This window comes from Caretta caretta, chromosome 11 (genome assembly GCF_965140235.1).
Source record: "Caretta caretta isolate rCarCar2 chromosome 11, rCarCar1.hap1, whole genome shotgun sequence".
Lineage (NCBI taxonomy): Eukaryota > Metazoa > Chordata > Testudines > Cheloniidae > Caretta > Caretta caretta.
This window is the reverse complement of record NC_134216.1, coordinates 37,954,955-37,968,739: the sequence shown is the minus strand read 5'-3', so window position 1 is coordinate 37,968,739 and position 13,785 is coordinate 37,954,955. Positions and strand designations below refer to the sequence as shown.

General features: G+C 45.0%; 1 protein-coding gene across 8 annotated transcripts in view; it reads right to left on the bottom strand.

Moving 5' to 3' along the window:
• The window catches only part of B3GALT1 (beta-1,3-galactosyltransferase 1), a 378,681-nt gene that overhangs the window by 105,236 nt on the left and 259,660 nt on the right, over window positions 1–13,785 (bottom strand). The window lies entirely within an intron of this gene.

Here is a 13,785-nt window from a genome sequence, read left to right as displayed (position 1 = left end):
TTGGTGGAGAGCGACAGGGAAGTGGAGGCTTGAACAATCACTTATGAGAGATAGGCACTTCTCATTGAGGATATGTCTACACTGCAACTAGACATCTGTGCTGGCTGACTTGGGCTCGCAGGGCTCAGGCTAAAGGGCTGTTTAATTGTGGGGTAGATGTTCAGGCTGTGGCTAGAACCTGGGCAGGGGCACTGGAACACGGGGCCAAGAGGCTGTGGGCCTCCCACTTTTTAAAATGGACTGGCCAGGCCCGTTTACTTTCCGCGTTGGGCCCAGCCTCTGCCCCTTCTCTTCCCCCTGAGGCCCCGCCCCCGGCCAGGTGAGAAGCTGGAATTGGATCTGGGGAGCTCAGGCAGCTATGGGGAGCCATGGACCGTCTAGCTGCCCAGGGTGGGAAGTTGAGAGCAGCCCCTGGGCTGTGTCCTCACCTCCTGGGGTCCCCACCCAGAGCAGATGGAGGGTCTGTGGCTCTCTGCCTGCATGGCTCTTACCATGACCCAGCTGCAGCTCTTCTGTCAGCCCTGCCCCCAGGTCAGGGTAAGAGCTGTGCAGGCAGCTGAAGGAGGTGAAGGAGCCTGGGCTTCCTGGCCTGGCTCCGGATTCCTTCTTGGCTGGGGGACAGGGCCTCACGGAAGAGGCAGGGCAGGGGTGGGGCTCTGGAGAGGGAGGGCATTGTGGTCCCCCCATTTTTACAAAGAATCTTTTGCTCCTGAGCCTGGGCTCTAGGATCCTGTGAGGTAAGAAGGTCCCAGAACTTTGGGGGCAGCCCACACCCAAATAGTTACACCGTGATTAAGCAGTCCCTTTAGCCTGAGCCCAAATCAGTTGGCAAAGGCCAGCCACTGGTGTCTAAGTGCAATGTAGACCAGGGGTCAGCAACTTATGGCACACATGCCAAAGATGGCACGTGAGCCGATTTTTAATGGCACGCTGCTGCCATTAAGGTCCCAACAGCCGGCCCCGCTCAGCCCGCTGCCACACCCAGGCCGGGACCCCGGCAGGCAGCAGCGTGCCATTAAAAATCTTGCCCACCCCGGCCCGCTCTTCTCCGCCCCTCACCCCCCCCCCCCCGCCCCACTCCAGGGCAGGGTGAAGAAGCTTGATCCTGCCAGCTGCTGCTGCAGGGCAGGCAAGCTCCCCTCTCCCGCACCTCTTCCCCCAGGGTGCTGCGTTCCTGCCCCTCCTCTCCATCCCTGCCGCCGATCAGCGGATGGCCCTTGCGGGGGAGGGGAAGAAGCGGAGCCTCAGTGCGCTCGCTGCTCTGGGGAGGAGGCAGAGAAAAGGTGAGGATGGGGTCTTGGGGAAGGGGGGTGGAATCAGGGTATATCCCCTCCAGCCCCCTGCCATGAGCCGCTCTGGGCAGGGGGCTGGGAGCATCCCCATGACCCCAGCCCCCTGCCCTGACCCCTGTGCCCCCCCGCACACTCCCAGCCCCCTGCTCTAACCCCTGCACCTCCACACACACACTCCCAGCCCTCTGCCCTGACCCCTGCATGCCCCCATGACCCTAGCCCTGACTCCAGTACCCCCCCACATACTCAGCCCCACCACACCCATGTCCTGACTCTTGCACCCCCCACATTCCCACCCCCACCCTGAGCACCAAATGGGAGCTCCTGCACCCCCTATCTTCACCCCCCACCATATTCCCACCTGCACCCCTCGCACCAAATGGGAGCTGCCCAGGTAAGCACTCCACACCCAAACCTCCTGCCCCAACCCTGAGCCCCATCCCTCATTCTAGCTCCTGGCCAGACCCTGAACCCCAACCCCCAGCCTGCTCCTTCACCCCCAGCCCTGTGCTCAGTGCACTCCCACCCTCAGCTCAGTGCAGAGAGGGAGGAAGAGAATGGGCTAGAACCAGGGAGAAGGTAGGTATTCACTCTATGTGGGCCCGGCGGGGATCCCAGACCAGTAGCGGGCTGAGCGGAGCCGGCAGCCGGGATCCCAGCCCACTGCCAGTCTGGGGTCCCGGCTGTCGGTCCCACTCAGCCCGCTGCCAGACTGGGGTTCTGGCTGCCGGCCCCTTGACAGCCAGGGTCCCGGCCACAGGCCGGGGCCGCCCAGCCTGCTGCCAGCCTAGGTGAATGGAACCCCAGGCCGGCAGCGGGCTGAGCGGGCCGGCGGTGTAAGATCAGCATTTTAATTTAATTTTAAATGAAGCTTCTTAAACATTTTGAAAACCTTGTTTACATACGACAATATAATATATAGACCTAGAGACCTTCTAAAAAATGTTAAAATGTATTACTGGCACGCGAAACCTTAAATTAAAGTGAATAAATGAAGACTCGGCACACCACTTCTGAAAGGTTGCCAACCCCTGATGTAGACATACCCTGAGAGGCCTGAGAGGAGGGTCAGTTTCAGTCGCTGGTAGGAGGTTGGAGCAGAGCATGTGTCTCGGTGGTACCGGGGAGGGGAGTGTGTGTGTGTGTGTGTGTAGTTAGTTCAAGAGGGGGGAAACCAAAGGTATATGTTGGGGTCTCAAAAGCACAAGACCTTTGCGCACTTGGTGGGTGCTAGGACCAGCTCTACATAACATTACAGCAGTTCTCACTCTAGTATCTGGGCACTGAATGATGATTCCATCTGTCACAGATGGCCTTATCTCACAGCCGCATAATGACTCTGTCAGCATTTGAAAAAGGGGATTAAAATGAAGCTGTTGGGGAATTTGGGTGAGGAAACAGCACAATTTTATGGCTGCATCACTCTGTGCTCTCAGCAAGGTTGCCTGCCTCAACCAATCAGAGCATTGTTGTGTGTACTGTCATTTTTCTTCATCACAAGATCTCCTCACCTTACCATTGCAGTGGCTCATACTCTGTTCTGTATTCCACTGTAATGTCCTCTCCCAGCTTGCTGCAAAAGGCTACTGAGGAAAAGCTCTTCCATCTAATGAATTAGGTATAACCATGAAAGGCAGTCAGTGATCACAGTCTCTTCTTTCAGAGGAACAGCCGTGTTAGTCTGTATTCGCAAAAAGAAAAGGAGTACTTGTGGCACCTTAGAGACTAACCAATTTATTTGAGCATGAGCTTTCGTGAGCCACAGCTCACTTCATCAGATGTAGTGAGCTGTGGCTCACGAAAGCTCATGCTCAAATAAATTGGTTAGTCTCTAAGGTGCCACAAGTACTCCTTTTCTTTTTACAGTCTCTTCTATCACTTCCACTTTGTTAGACAGCTGGTTTTGAAACAAAGGTCAGTGAAAAGAGCATGTGGTTTCTGTGACCTCTACTGCCACTGTTGCTTGATGCCTCCAGCATTACTGGAAAACTCTACAGTAAAACACCTCCCAAAGGACTGCATGGCATCTCTACTGGTCTCTATTATATCATTCATTTTCTCAGATCAGCAAAGACCTTGCTTCCCTTTTATCTTCTCTCCCTGCTCCTCCTCCACGTAAAATACCAAACTCTGTAGTGATGGAACAAGAATTAAAAATCTTAGACCTAGAAGCACTGAAAACTGGTTTAACTCTTCCTGTCATTTCAGCAAAATAAACTCCCACTCTGGGGAGAGATTGAGAGTGACTCAGAATGAGTTAGGGTGGGAAGTCAGTATAATAACTTGAGCACTGAACCCACAGAGTGTTTTCTCTCTGCATAATTATAGCGAATCCCTCATCTGCTGCTGGTTTTATTTGAACACCACTATCTACATGGCAAATGGCTATGCTGATCTATCCACAGCACATACTATTAGTATTGGTTGAGAGTGGGTTGTGAGCAAGAACTAAACTTTTTTGAGAGAGTCCACCACATGATAAAGAAAATGGTCTGGCTCTTTGCCTTTGATCTCATCTTTGTTTTTCCTTCTTTATCTCTGGCACTGGCTCTAAATGCTTAGAAGACCATACTTGGTTTAACCGTGTCAGTCATTGCCAAGGCATTTATTCAGCTTTAAACCTGTGATAGTTACTTGTGGGTAATTAGGTCAGATATTTAACCCAGCAGTAGTAGTAGGTTGGTTCTGGTTTATTTGTTTTAAATATACAAGTCCCTGGCAGGTATTTTGACTATGAAAAAATGTTTCCAGAGCTTGTATAAACTGTTTTGGAACAGGAAGAAGAAGGTAAAAATAAAATTAAAAAAAATCCAAAGTGGAGAGGAATCATAAAGCATAAGAAAAGCATCAGATTTTCTTCCTGGGTTTAACCACCAAGAGCATAAGTCTTTGCAATATATTATTTTCTATAGATTCAATTTGGCATTCTGAAATACCTGTTACTGTGATATGTATGTCAGATGTAACTTTATTAATTTTGTAACATCTTTACTACTTTTTGAAACACCGAGAAAATTGTTGCATTTATAAATCTGTATTCTGAGTTTTTATTTAATAAGTCACCATGACAGACAAAGAAATAGGAATCGTCCTTCTAGGAACTCAAGAGGTTCACCAGTCTTATATCAAACGTCTAGATTTCAGGCATACTGTCTTAATAGCCTCTAGTTATAACCACAACATGAAAAAGCATCTAAGGACTTTTGAAACTTGAGATACGCATGGAGTGTTAAAGTAAAATCTTTGTATTGTATTAGGAATATGAAGAAAAAATGAAATAATGAAGCATTTAATTAGGCTTCAGTATTCAGTGTTCCTGGTAAACGACAGTGGGGGCTATGCTGTCTCTAAGAAATCTGGGCATGCCCCTTGCCATGGGACTTGCAAGCTGTCCTCTGGGAAGCTTTAAAGCTGCTTTGTGGTGCCAGAGTGGTACAAAGCAGCCTTATCAGAGGTCAATATTTAGCTCTGAAACTACACTGGACCTTGCACAGAATGGAACATATCCTTGTGTTTTATAGCTTAAGGACCAATGCTAATGTCGAATGTCAAAAATTTTCAACCTATGAGTCAACATCAATAGTAAAAAGTTGGAGGTTTAAAATCACCCCTTACTCTGTTTTATGACACAATAATCAGAGACCCCACTGACATAATGTTTATATTGAATATTCCATTTCCATCAATTCCTATAAAAGCTAAGTTTCAGAGTAGCAGCTTGTTGGTCTGTATTCGCAAAAAGAAAAGGAGTACTTGTGGCACCTTAGAGACTAACAAATTTATTTGAACATAAGCTTTCATGAGCTACAGCTCACTTCATTGGATGCATAAAAGTGGAAAATACAGTGGGGAGATTTATATACACAGAGAACATGAAACAATGAGTGTTACCATACACACTGTAACAAGAGTGATCAGGTAAGGTGAGCTATTACCAGCAGGAGAGCAGGCGGGGTGGGAACCTTTTTGTAGTGATAATCAAGGTGGGCCATTTCCAGCAGTTGACAAGAACATGTGAGGAACAGTAAGGGAGGGGGGGAATAAACATGGGGAAATAGTTTTACTTTGTGTAATGACCCATCCACTCCCAGTCTCTATTCAAGCCTAAGTTAATTGTATCCAGTTTGCAAATTAATTCCAATTCAGCAGTCTCTCACTGGAGTCTGTTTTTGAAGTTTTTTTGTTGAAGTATTGCCACTTTTAGGTCGGTAATCGAGTGACCAGAGAGACTGAAGTGTTCTCCCACTGGTTTTTGAATGTTATTCTTGACATCTGATTTGTGTCCATTTATTCTTTTACGTAGAGACTGTCCAGTTTGGCCAATGTACATGGCAGAGGGGCATTGCTGGCACATGATGGCATATATCACATTGGTAGATGTACAGGTGAATGAGCCTCTGATAGTGTGGCTGATGTGATTAGGCCCTATGATGGTGTCCCCTGAATAGATACGTGGACACAGTTGGCAACGGGCTTTGTTGTGTGACAGAGACAAACACCTACAAGATCTCTATCAAGCGTTCTTACAACTACAATACCCACCTCCTGAAGTGAAGAAACAGAGTGACAGAGCCAGAAGAGTACCCAGAAGTCACCTACTACAGGACAGGCCAACAAAGAAAATAACAGAACACCACTAGCCATCACCTTCAGCCCCCAAACAAAAACCTCTCCAACGCATCATCAAGGATCTACAACCTATCCTGAAGGATGACCCATCACTCTCACAGATCTTGGGAAACAGGCCAGTCCTTGCTTACACACAGCCCCCCAACCTGAAGCAAATACTCACAAGCAACCACATACCACACAACAGAACCACTAACGCAGGAACCTATCCTTGCAACAAAGCCCGTTGCCAACTGGGTCCACGTATCTATTCAGGGGACACCATCATAGGGCCTAATTCATTCCAACTTAGGGTTTAATATAACTGAAAAACTTAACTCCAACCTAGAAGTTTTGCTTAGATACGGAGTTTGTTTTAGTTTTAAGAGCTTACTCCAGTCCTAAGAGTCCATTTGTTTGGGCTAGGAGTGCAACCCAGACAGAGACAGAACTGATAGATTTAAGTTAGAAGCCTTTTTTGTCTTAAAAGGAGGACTTAATAAAAGATGTTTGTTTATTATGAAGCTGCTACTGGAACTTTGAAAATTAAATTAACATACTTTAAGATCCCCTAGGAAGCTATACAGTTCCTTATTTTCTATACTTTTACTGGGCCCCTAACTTTTTCTGCTTTTTAAAGAATATTTCTTTGTGGACCTATGTGAAAGAGGCTATTTTCAAATTAATCCATAGAAGTCTGCATATAATCTCACGATAGTCAAATATATAAAACACAGAATTATTGAAAAGTAGGGCTGGAGAGGACTGCAAGACATTACCTAGTCAATCACTCCATGCTGAAGCAGGACCAAGTATACCTAGACCATCCCCGACAGATGTTTGTCTAACCTGTTCTTAAAAAATTCCAGTGACAGGGTGGGATGAAGTGGGAACTTTTGTAACATTTTTAATGAATACTAGATGTGCCTCAGTTTCCCTTACACGCTGCAGTGTTACCTAGGGAGTAGAAAGTGTTGTTTGTTCTCTGCAGAGGCCCAGAAGTTCAGGTGTGAATGGATTTTAAAAAGGCCTTAAAATAAAATGAAACTTTTTTTTACTCTTTTTTCCCAACTAATGTTTGGAGCTCTGCTACTGGACTGTCCATTAATTCACCACAGTTATTGTGCAGCAAATGGTACTGACCTTCTCGATCTGCCTAATGTCTCCCCTTAAACCAATGCTCAATTCAGAATGTTCTCCTCCCCTTCCCTACATCTCACCCTTTAGCTGTCAAACAGAACAGAGCAAGCTTTTATATTAGCAGTCACTGAAGGACAGAGGATAGGTGAGACATCACTGTATAGGAAAATAAATTACTGTGAACTTACAGGGGATAATAGACATTTTCCATTGACTCCAGCTATCTGTACCACCAATTATAAAAGTAAGAGGCTATTTTGACTTTAAGAACCTTAGCTTTTATAAAAAGAAGAGGAGTCCTTGTGGCACCTTAGAGACTAACAAATTTATTTGAGCATAAGCTTTCATGAGCTACAGCTCACTTCATCGGATGCATTCAGTGGAAAATACAGTGGTGAGACTTATATACACAGAGAACATGAAACAATGGGTATTACCATACACACTGCAATGAGAGTGATCAGGTAAGGTGAGCTATTAGCAGCAGGAGAGCGGGGGAGAGGGGGGATGACCCATCCACTCCCAGTCTCTATTCAAGCCTAAGTTAATTGTATCCAGTTCCTAAGTTGGAATGAAATATTCTTTGATGCTAAGGGCAATTAAAAGGAGGGGAGGAGAAACCAATCCCGCAGCTTGGATCTACTTCTCTATCTAGCTTTGTACTCAAAGATTTTTAATATGAGTAGCAAACATGGCCCATTTAACCCTTTCACAAGCTTATTGATTGGCGTCAACTAAACTACTTTCACCACAGAAGATATTAGCACAGTTAAGTTTTATTTTGTGATAAGATTTTTTTTTTAAGGATTCAGCCAGGAACTCTCTTATTAATACAAATACAGAAAGCTTTTTAAGAGTGCACAAGCATACATAGATATGTTGATGAATATTCTGTAAGTCCATTACAATGCAGTTCTTTAATCATGGTAAAGCGAACCACTGTCACTTTAGCTCACCAATTCTATCAGCAGCAAGGTTAACGTAAATTTTTTGGAATAGTAGAAAGTCAGTGCACTAATAAACTGTCTTCTATGAAGTATTGGCTAGTGGTTAAAACACAATAGTAGGTGTTAGGAATGGACCTGACTTCTCCTGGATCTCAGTAAATTGCTCTGTGGCTGAAGACAAATCACTTAACCTCTTCCTGTCTGTTTGCCATCTGCAAAATGTGGATACTCCAACCTTTCCCAAGAGGAGTTGCAAGGCTTAATTCATTGATACTTAGAAAGCACTCTGAGATGTTGAGATGGAAGGTTGCATAGAAAAATAAAATGTTACATTAGAAGTTGAAAACAAACACCTCAGCCCTGTCTCAGTGTTTGCTCCCATCAATTCCTGGGCTTTGCCTTGGCATTTAGATGACAGTGGGAGGTTGTTATCCTCTGACAGCATTGTAATCTAGGGATAGTACCTTTTCAATCAGTTAGGAATCAAATTTCACCCTAAAAAACAAACCAACCCCAGTTCATAAACAAATATCTCTGCCCTCACTAAATCAAGTGCTCTGATACCCTGGTGATGAGCCTGGCTTCAGAGGGGTGTGTGTGTGAACAGAGATGTAAATAATACATAATCATGCGCTTTACAGGATTAAATCACCATTTTTGTCAGTGGATGTTTGTCATGATGTGCATGTTTTCTGTGTTACTGGTTTCTTATACCATTAGATCAGTTACCTGGCAACTTCCCAGAACAGCAATTGTTCATGCTAGGCTGCTGGATACGTACAGCTGAAACTGATTGTCCATGGCTGTGTTCACACAATTTTCGTTCCTTTAAACTTATTTTAAAAGGTCTCTTTTCCCTTTTTATATACTATAAACCATATTCACAACAAGCATAACTGTGAACTCTTGATTTTACTGTTCTGAGAGATGGTATAAAATGTGCTGGAGGACGTATGGGAAGGTGAAAAATGTACGCCCATGTTATGTTTTCTCAACGTTTTCAGCCTTGCCTGAGATTTTAGGTACATGAGATAGGATTGTGCTTTTATTGTTCAAAGGCTTCATCTCTGACATTCACAATGACATTTAGACATGGATTAAATATTTTGTTGATTATTTTTAGGATAAGTGTTATTAAATGGTGGGACTACGTATATGGTAAATCTTTTAATAGGAAAGCATAATTCTCTCAACAGATGGGCAGAGAGATCTATCTTACAGTGATTTGATTGTACTCAGATAAATAATACAGTTATGTTTGAGTGACAGTATAAATTCAGAGGTGTATGTGTATGAATGGCTGTTTTGTAAATACTAAGAGTTATGAGTTTTTAATATTTTTATTATGATAACAATGATAACTTGTCCAAAAGATAAATGCACTATGGACAATGAAACTGAATTTTGGGAAGTATCAGTTTAGTTAATTTTTTTTTAATACATATACATTAATTAACCGCTCACAGGGTCAAATCCTGAAATCCTCACTCTGGCAACCCCCCCAGTCCAAATTTACAAATACTTTGATTACATAAAGGGTGAATAGTTATGATATATATATCAGGCCTGGAGCCACACAACAGTATGCTGTGATCCTGCCATATCTCAGGAGGTAAGCAGTGTCAGCTGTTGTTTAAGAAAGAACATTATATTTGTCTATCACAAACTTAAAAACAGCTGGGTTCCTGGCTCACTGAAAAAGAGAGCAAAGCTGCATCAGATTTACTGGCTGACTTTACTGGCCATGACTTGTCACAGTTACAAAAAGTAAAAGCACCTGCATATGAATGTGTGGTCCTAGTTGAAAATGTTGTGGCTAACTCTGTGTCTGGCTCATTTACTTATCTGAGCCAGAACTATGAACACCAGGGTTTGGGAAGCTGCAGTATATTTCCGCATCACATATACATGCTGTCATAAATATAAAGGGAAGGGTAAACCTCTTTAAAATCCCTCCTGGCCAGAGGAAAAATCCTCTCACCTGTAAAGGGTTAAGAAGCTAAAGGTAACCTCGCTGGCACCTGACCAAAACGACCAATGAGGAGACAAGATACTTTAAAAAGCTGGGAGAAGGGAGAGAAACAAAGGGTCTGTGTCTGTTGGTATGCTGCTTTTGCCAGGGATAGACCAGGGATGGAGTCTTAGAACTTTAGTAAGTGATCTAGCTAGGTATGTGTTAGATTATGATTTCTTTAAATGGCTGAGAAAAGAATTGTGCTGAATAGAATGACTATTTCTGTCTGTGTGTCTTTTTGTAACTTAAGGTTTTGCCTAGAGGGATTCTCTGTGTTTTGAATCTAATTACCCTGTAAGGTATCTACCATCCTGATTTTACAGAGGTGATTTCTTTACTCCTATTTCTATTAAAAGTCTTCTTGTAAGAAAACTGAATGCTTTTTCATTGTTCTCAGATCCAAGGGTTTGGGTCTGTGGTCACCTATGCAAATTGGTGAGGATTTTTACCAAACCTTTCCCAGGAAGTGGGGTGCAAGGGTTGGGAGGATTTTGGGAGGGAAAGACGTGTCCAAACTACGTTTCCCAGTAAACCCAGTTAGAGTTTGGTGGTGGCAGTGGTTATTCCAAGGACAAAAGATAAAATTAATTTGTACCTTGGGGAAGTTTTAACCTAAGCTGGTAAAAGTAAGCTTAGGGGGTTTTCATGCAGGTCCCCACATCTGTACCCTAGAGTTCAGAGTGGGGGAGGAACCTTGACACATGCTATTTCAAATGTCTGCTGAGTACCTGTTGAATCTGTGGGTCTCCATTTTATGTCACGCTATGCTCAACTATTCACTACAGTTAGTAGGCCTCTCAATGTGGGCTTTACAAGGACCTGATTTTTCAGAGGTGCTGAGCACCTGTAACTCCTGCTGATTTCACTTAGAATTGTGGGTACTTGCGACCTCTAAAAATTAGGTCTTGTTTGTCACATTTGGTGGGGTTTAATCATACAAATAGTGTATTACCACTTGCATTAAGGCCAGATCTCTGTTCTGGTTCCCTGATGGAACTAGAGACACTTGTTCCAGGACAATCATCACCCCAGCTTTTTACTGTTTAGATGCATCTGACTATGCATACACTCAGTGACACAGGTGCATACCTGGCTTTGAAGTTCAACCATGCTTATCCCTCAACCAATAATCGAGGTGGTCATGATTGCACATTACCCTTACTAACTCCTTCAGCTTCTTGCTTCTACTGCTCTTTTCAAAAAATAATTTTAAAAAACTGTTGTGCTCTTTTTTAAAAGGAAAAACCTCCTTCCTTCCACTTCCGGCTCAGAAAGATCTCTCAGAATGGCCATTGGAACGCTTCCCGGGGCCAATGATGTCAAACATTTATTCAGACTACTTTTCATGCTGCTCTTGTGCTTTACAAACTTTCTTGCAAATAACACCATGATTACCTGCATGTTTATGAATAAAAGGGTTGTGAATACTGGCAGAGTGGATTAACATTCTTTATTCGGATTATTATTTGTGAATGCTGTTTTCACCCATCTCTGCTTATAATTTCCCCTGCAGTTTCCACTGGATTCAGCATTCTTTACTTACTTTACCCAACAATTCAGGACATTCACTTGCAGCTAAACAGCTGTCAAGTTTCTTCTCAAAGGTGAATGCATTACAGTGGTTATCGCTATCTAGCTATAGACACAGAAGTCTGTAAAACAGTTGGGGAACTTTTGGTATGAAAGGAGACATACTATTGGAGGGTAAAACTAAGAATTGTTCAGAGGTAAATCAAGAATAATGGCTGATTGCTCAAGTTATTGTATTTTAACAAATATATATCCAGTTGTTCAAAAGATCTTGTCTGTCAGGTGGTCCTTCATTAAGTGATTTTGATAAGTGGCATTAATTTAACAGATTCCCACTGACGGAGGCTGTTTAGTAAGGAGAATAAATTTCCAAGGATGATTTGTCTGTGTTTGAATATTACTTGATTGAGGGCCTGATCCAAAGCCCACTGAAGTGAATGGAAGACACATTGACTGCAGTGAGCTTTGGATCAGGCCCTGATATCACACTTGTTTAAACATGTGATCCATGACTGACATTTCCAATCAGGTTTAGGCTAAATAAACACTGTCTTCAAAATTTGCATTATAAATGGTTCATGTAATTCAGAGATAGAAAAGACTTATTGTGTCAATCAATCTGTCCTGCTGCCAGGATGTGGTTGTTTCCTATGGTATATTTTTGAGTGTTTTTTAAATACTTAGGGTTTATTTCTCGTTGCTAGGATAGGGGTATGTCACAGAATGTGGGGGAGTAAGGGTTCTGCACCCCCCACTTCCTGCGATACACCGTGACTCTCAGCCAGCCAGTAAAACAGAAGGTTTATTAGATGACAGGAACATAGTCTAAAACAGAGCTTGTAGGTACAGAGAACAGGACCCCCCAGTCAGGTCCATCTTTGGGGGTGGGGAGACCAGACCCAGGTTCTGGGCCTCCCCCCGTCTCCCCAGCCAGCTCCAAACTGAAACCCCCTCCAGCCCCTTCTCTGGCCTTTGTCTCTTTCCTGGTCAAGGAGGCCACCTGATCTCTTTGTTCTCCCACACCTTCAGTTGGCACCTTGCAGGGGAGGGGCCCAGGCCATCAGTTGCCAGGAGACACGGTGTCAGCCATTCTTTCTGCAGACAGCATCACACCTGCTCTCTAGGGTTCTGCAACAATCACACACCCTTATCCCACCACCTAGATATTTAAGCAGGGCTGTCCTTAGGCATACGCAGCTGCGTAGGGCAGCATGAAATTTGGGGCACTAAATTGCCCAAATTTCATGGTGCTCTAGGCAGCTGCGTGCTACATACGCAGCAGCACCAGCCCCGATGACCAACCCTATCCCTTGGCTGGCCCCCCTACAGGCTGCGCCCACTGCAAGGGTCAGGGCCACCCCTAGGGGTGTGTGGGGCCCTGGACAACTCCCTCCGCCTCACCTCTTACCCTCCCCCGCTGCTCTGCCCCCAGCCCGCCCCCATTCCACCTCTTCCCCAGAGACCCCGCACCCACTGGCAGTGGCGGGAAGCGGAGCAACTCAGCCCCAGCCCACTCCACTCCACCAGCGCCCAGCCACTTTGTTTCGCTTCCCACCGCCGGTGAGTGCGGGGAAGTTGGTGAAAGGATGCCCCCTGCACTCGCCAGCAGCAGGAAGCAGAGCGACGTGGCCCCAGCCAGCTCTGCTTCCCTTGCCCCGGCCCCAGCTGTGTCGCTCGGGGTGGGGGGGGGGTTGGGGAACGTTCCCCCCCCACCCCAACTCACTGGCAGCAGGAAGTGGAGCGCCGCGGCTGGGAGCTGGTGGAGTAGAGCATGCTGGGGCTAGGCTGCTCCGCTTCCTGCCGCTGCCGATAGTGCAGGGGGGAACCCCTTCCTCCAAACCCCCTTCCCTGAGTGACACGGCTGGGGCTGGGGCAAGGGCTGCGTAGGGCTAGGGACAGCCCTGTATTTAAGAAATGAATAGGGGAAACTTAGGCACTCACACAGTATTCAGAGAAAACATTAAGAACAGTCCCACTTGGTCACAGGGTGCCAGAGGGTTTGCAGTGTTCTGGAATGTATTTGGTACCAGAGAGGTGAGATTTATTTGTGCACCTTCCCCTTGGTGTTCTTGCCGATCTTTAACAAGGCCAGAAGATTATTAGCCTAGGAGTACTATTGTCACCGACCAAAAGCTAGATGTTTACTTGAACCATTAGGCAACTGTTAAACTGGAACTAATCCAGCCTCTGATAGAGCTTCCTACTTATCTGAAGAATGCTGAGTCCCTTTAAACTATAACAAAATTGGATGGTT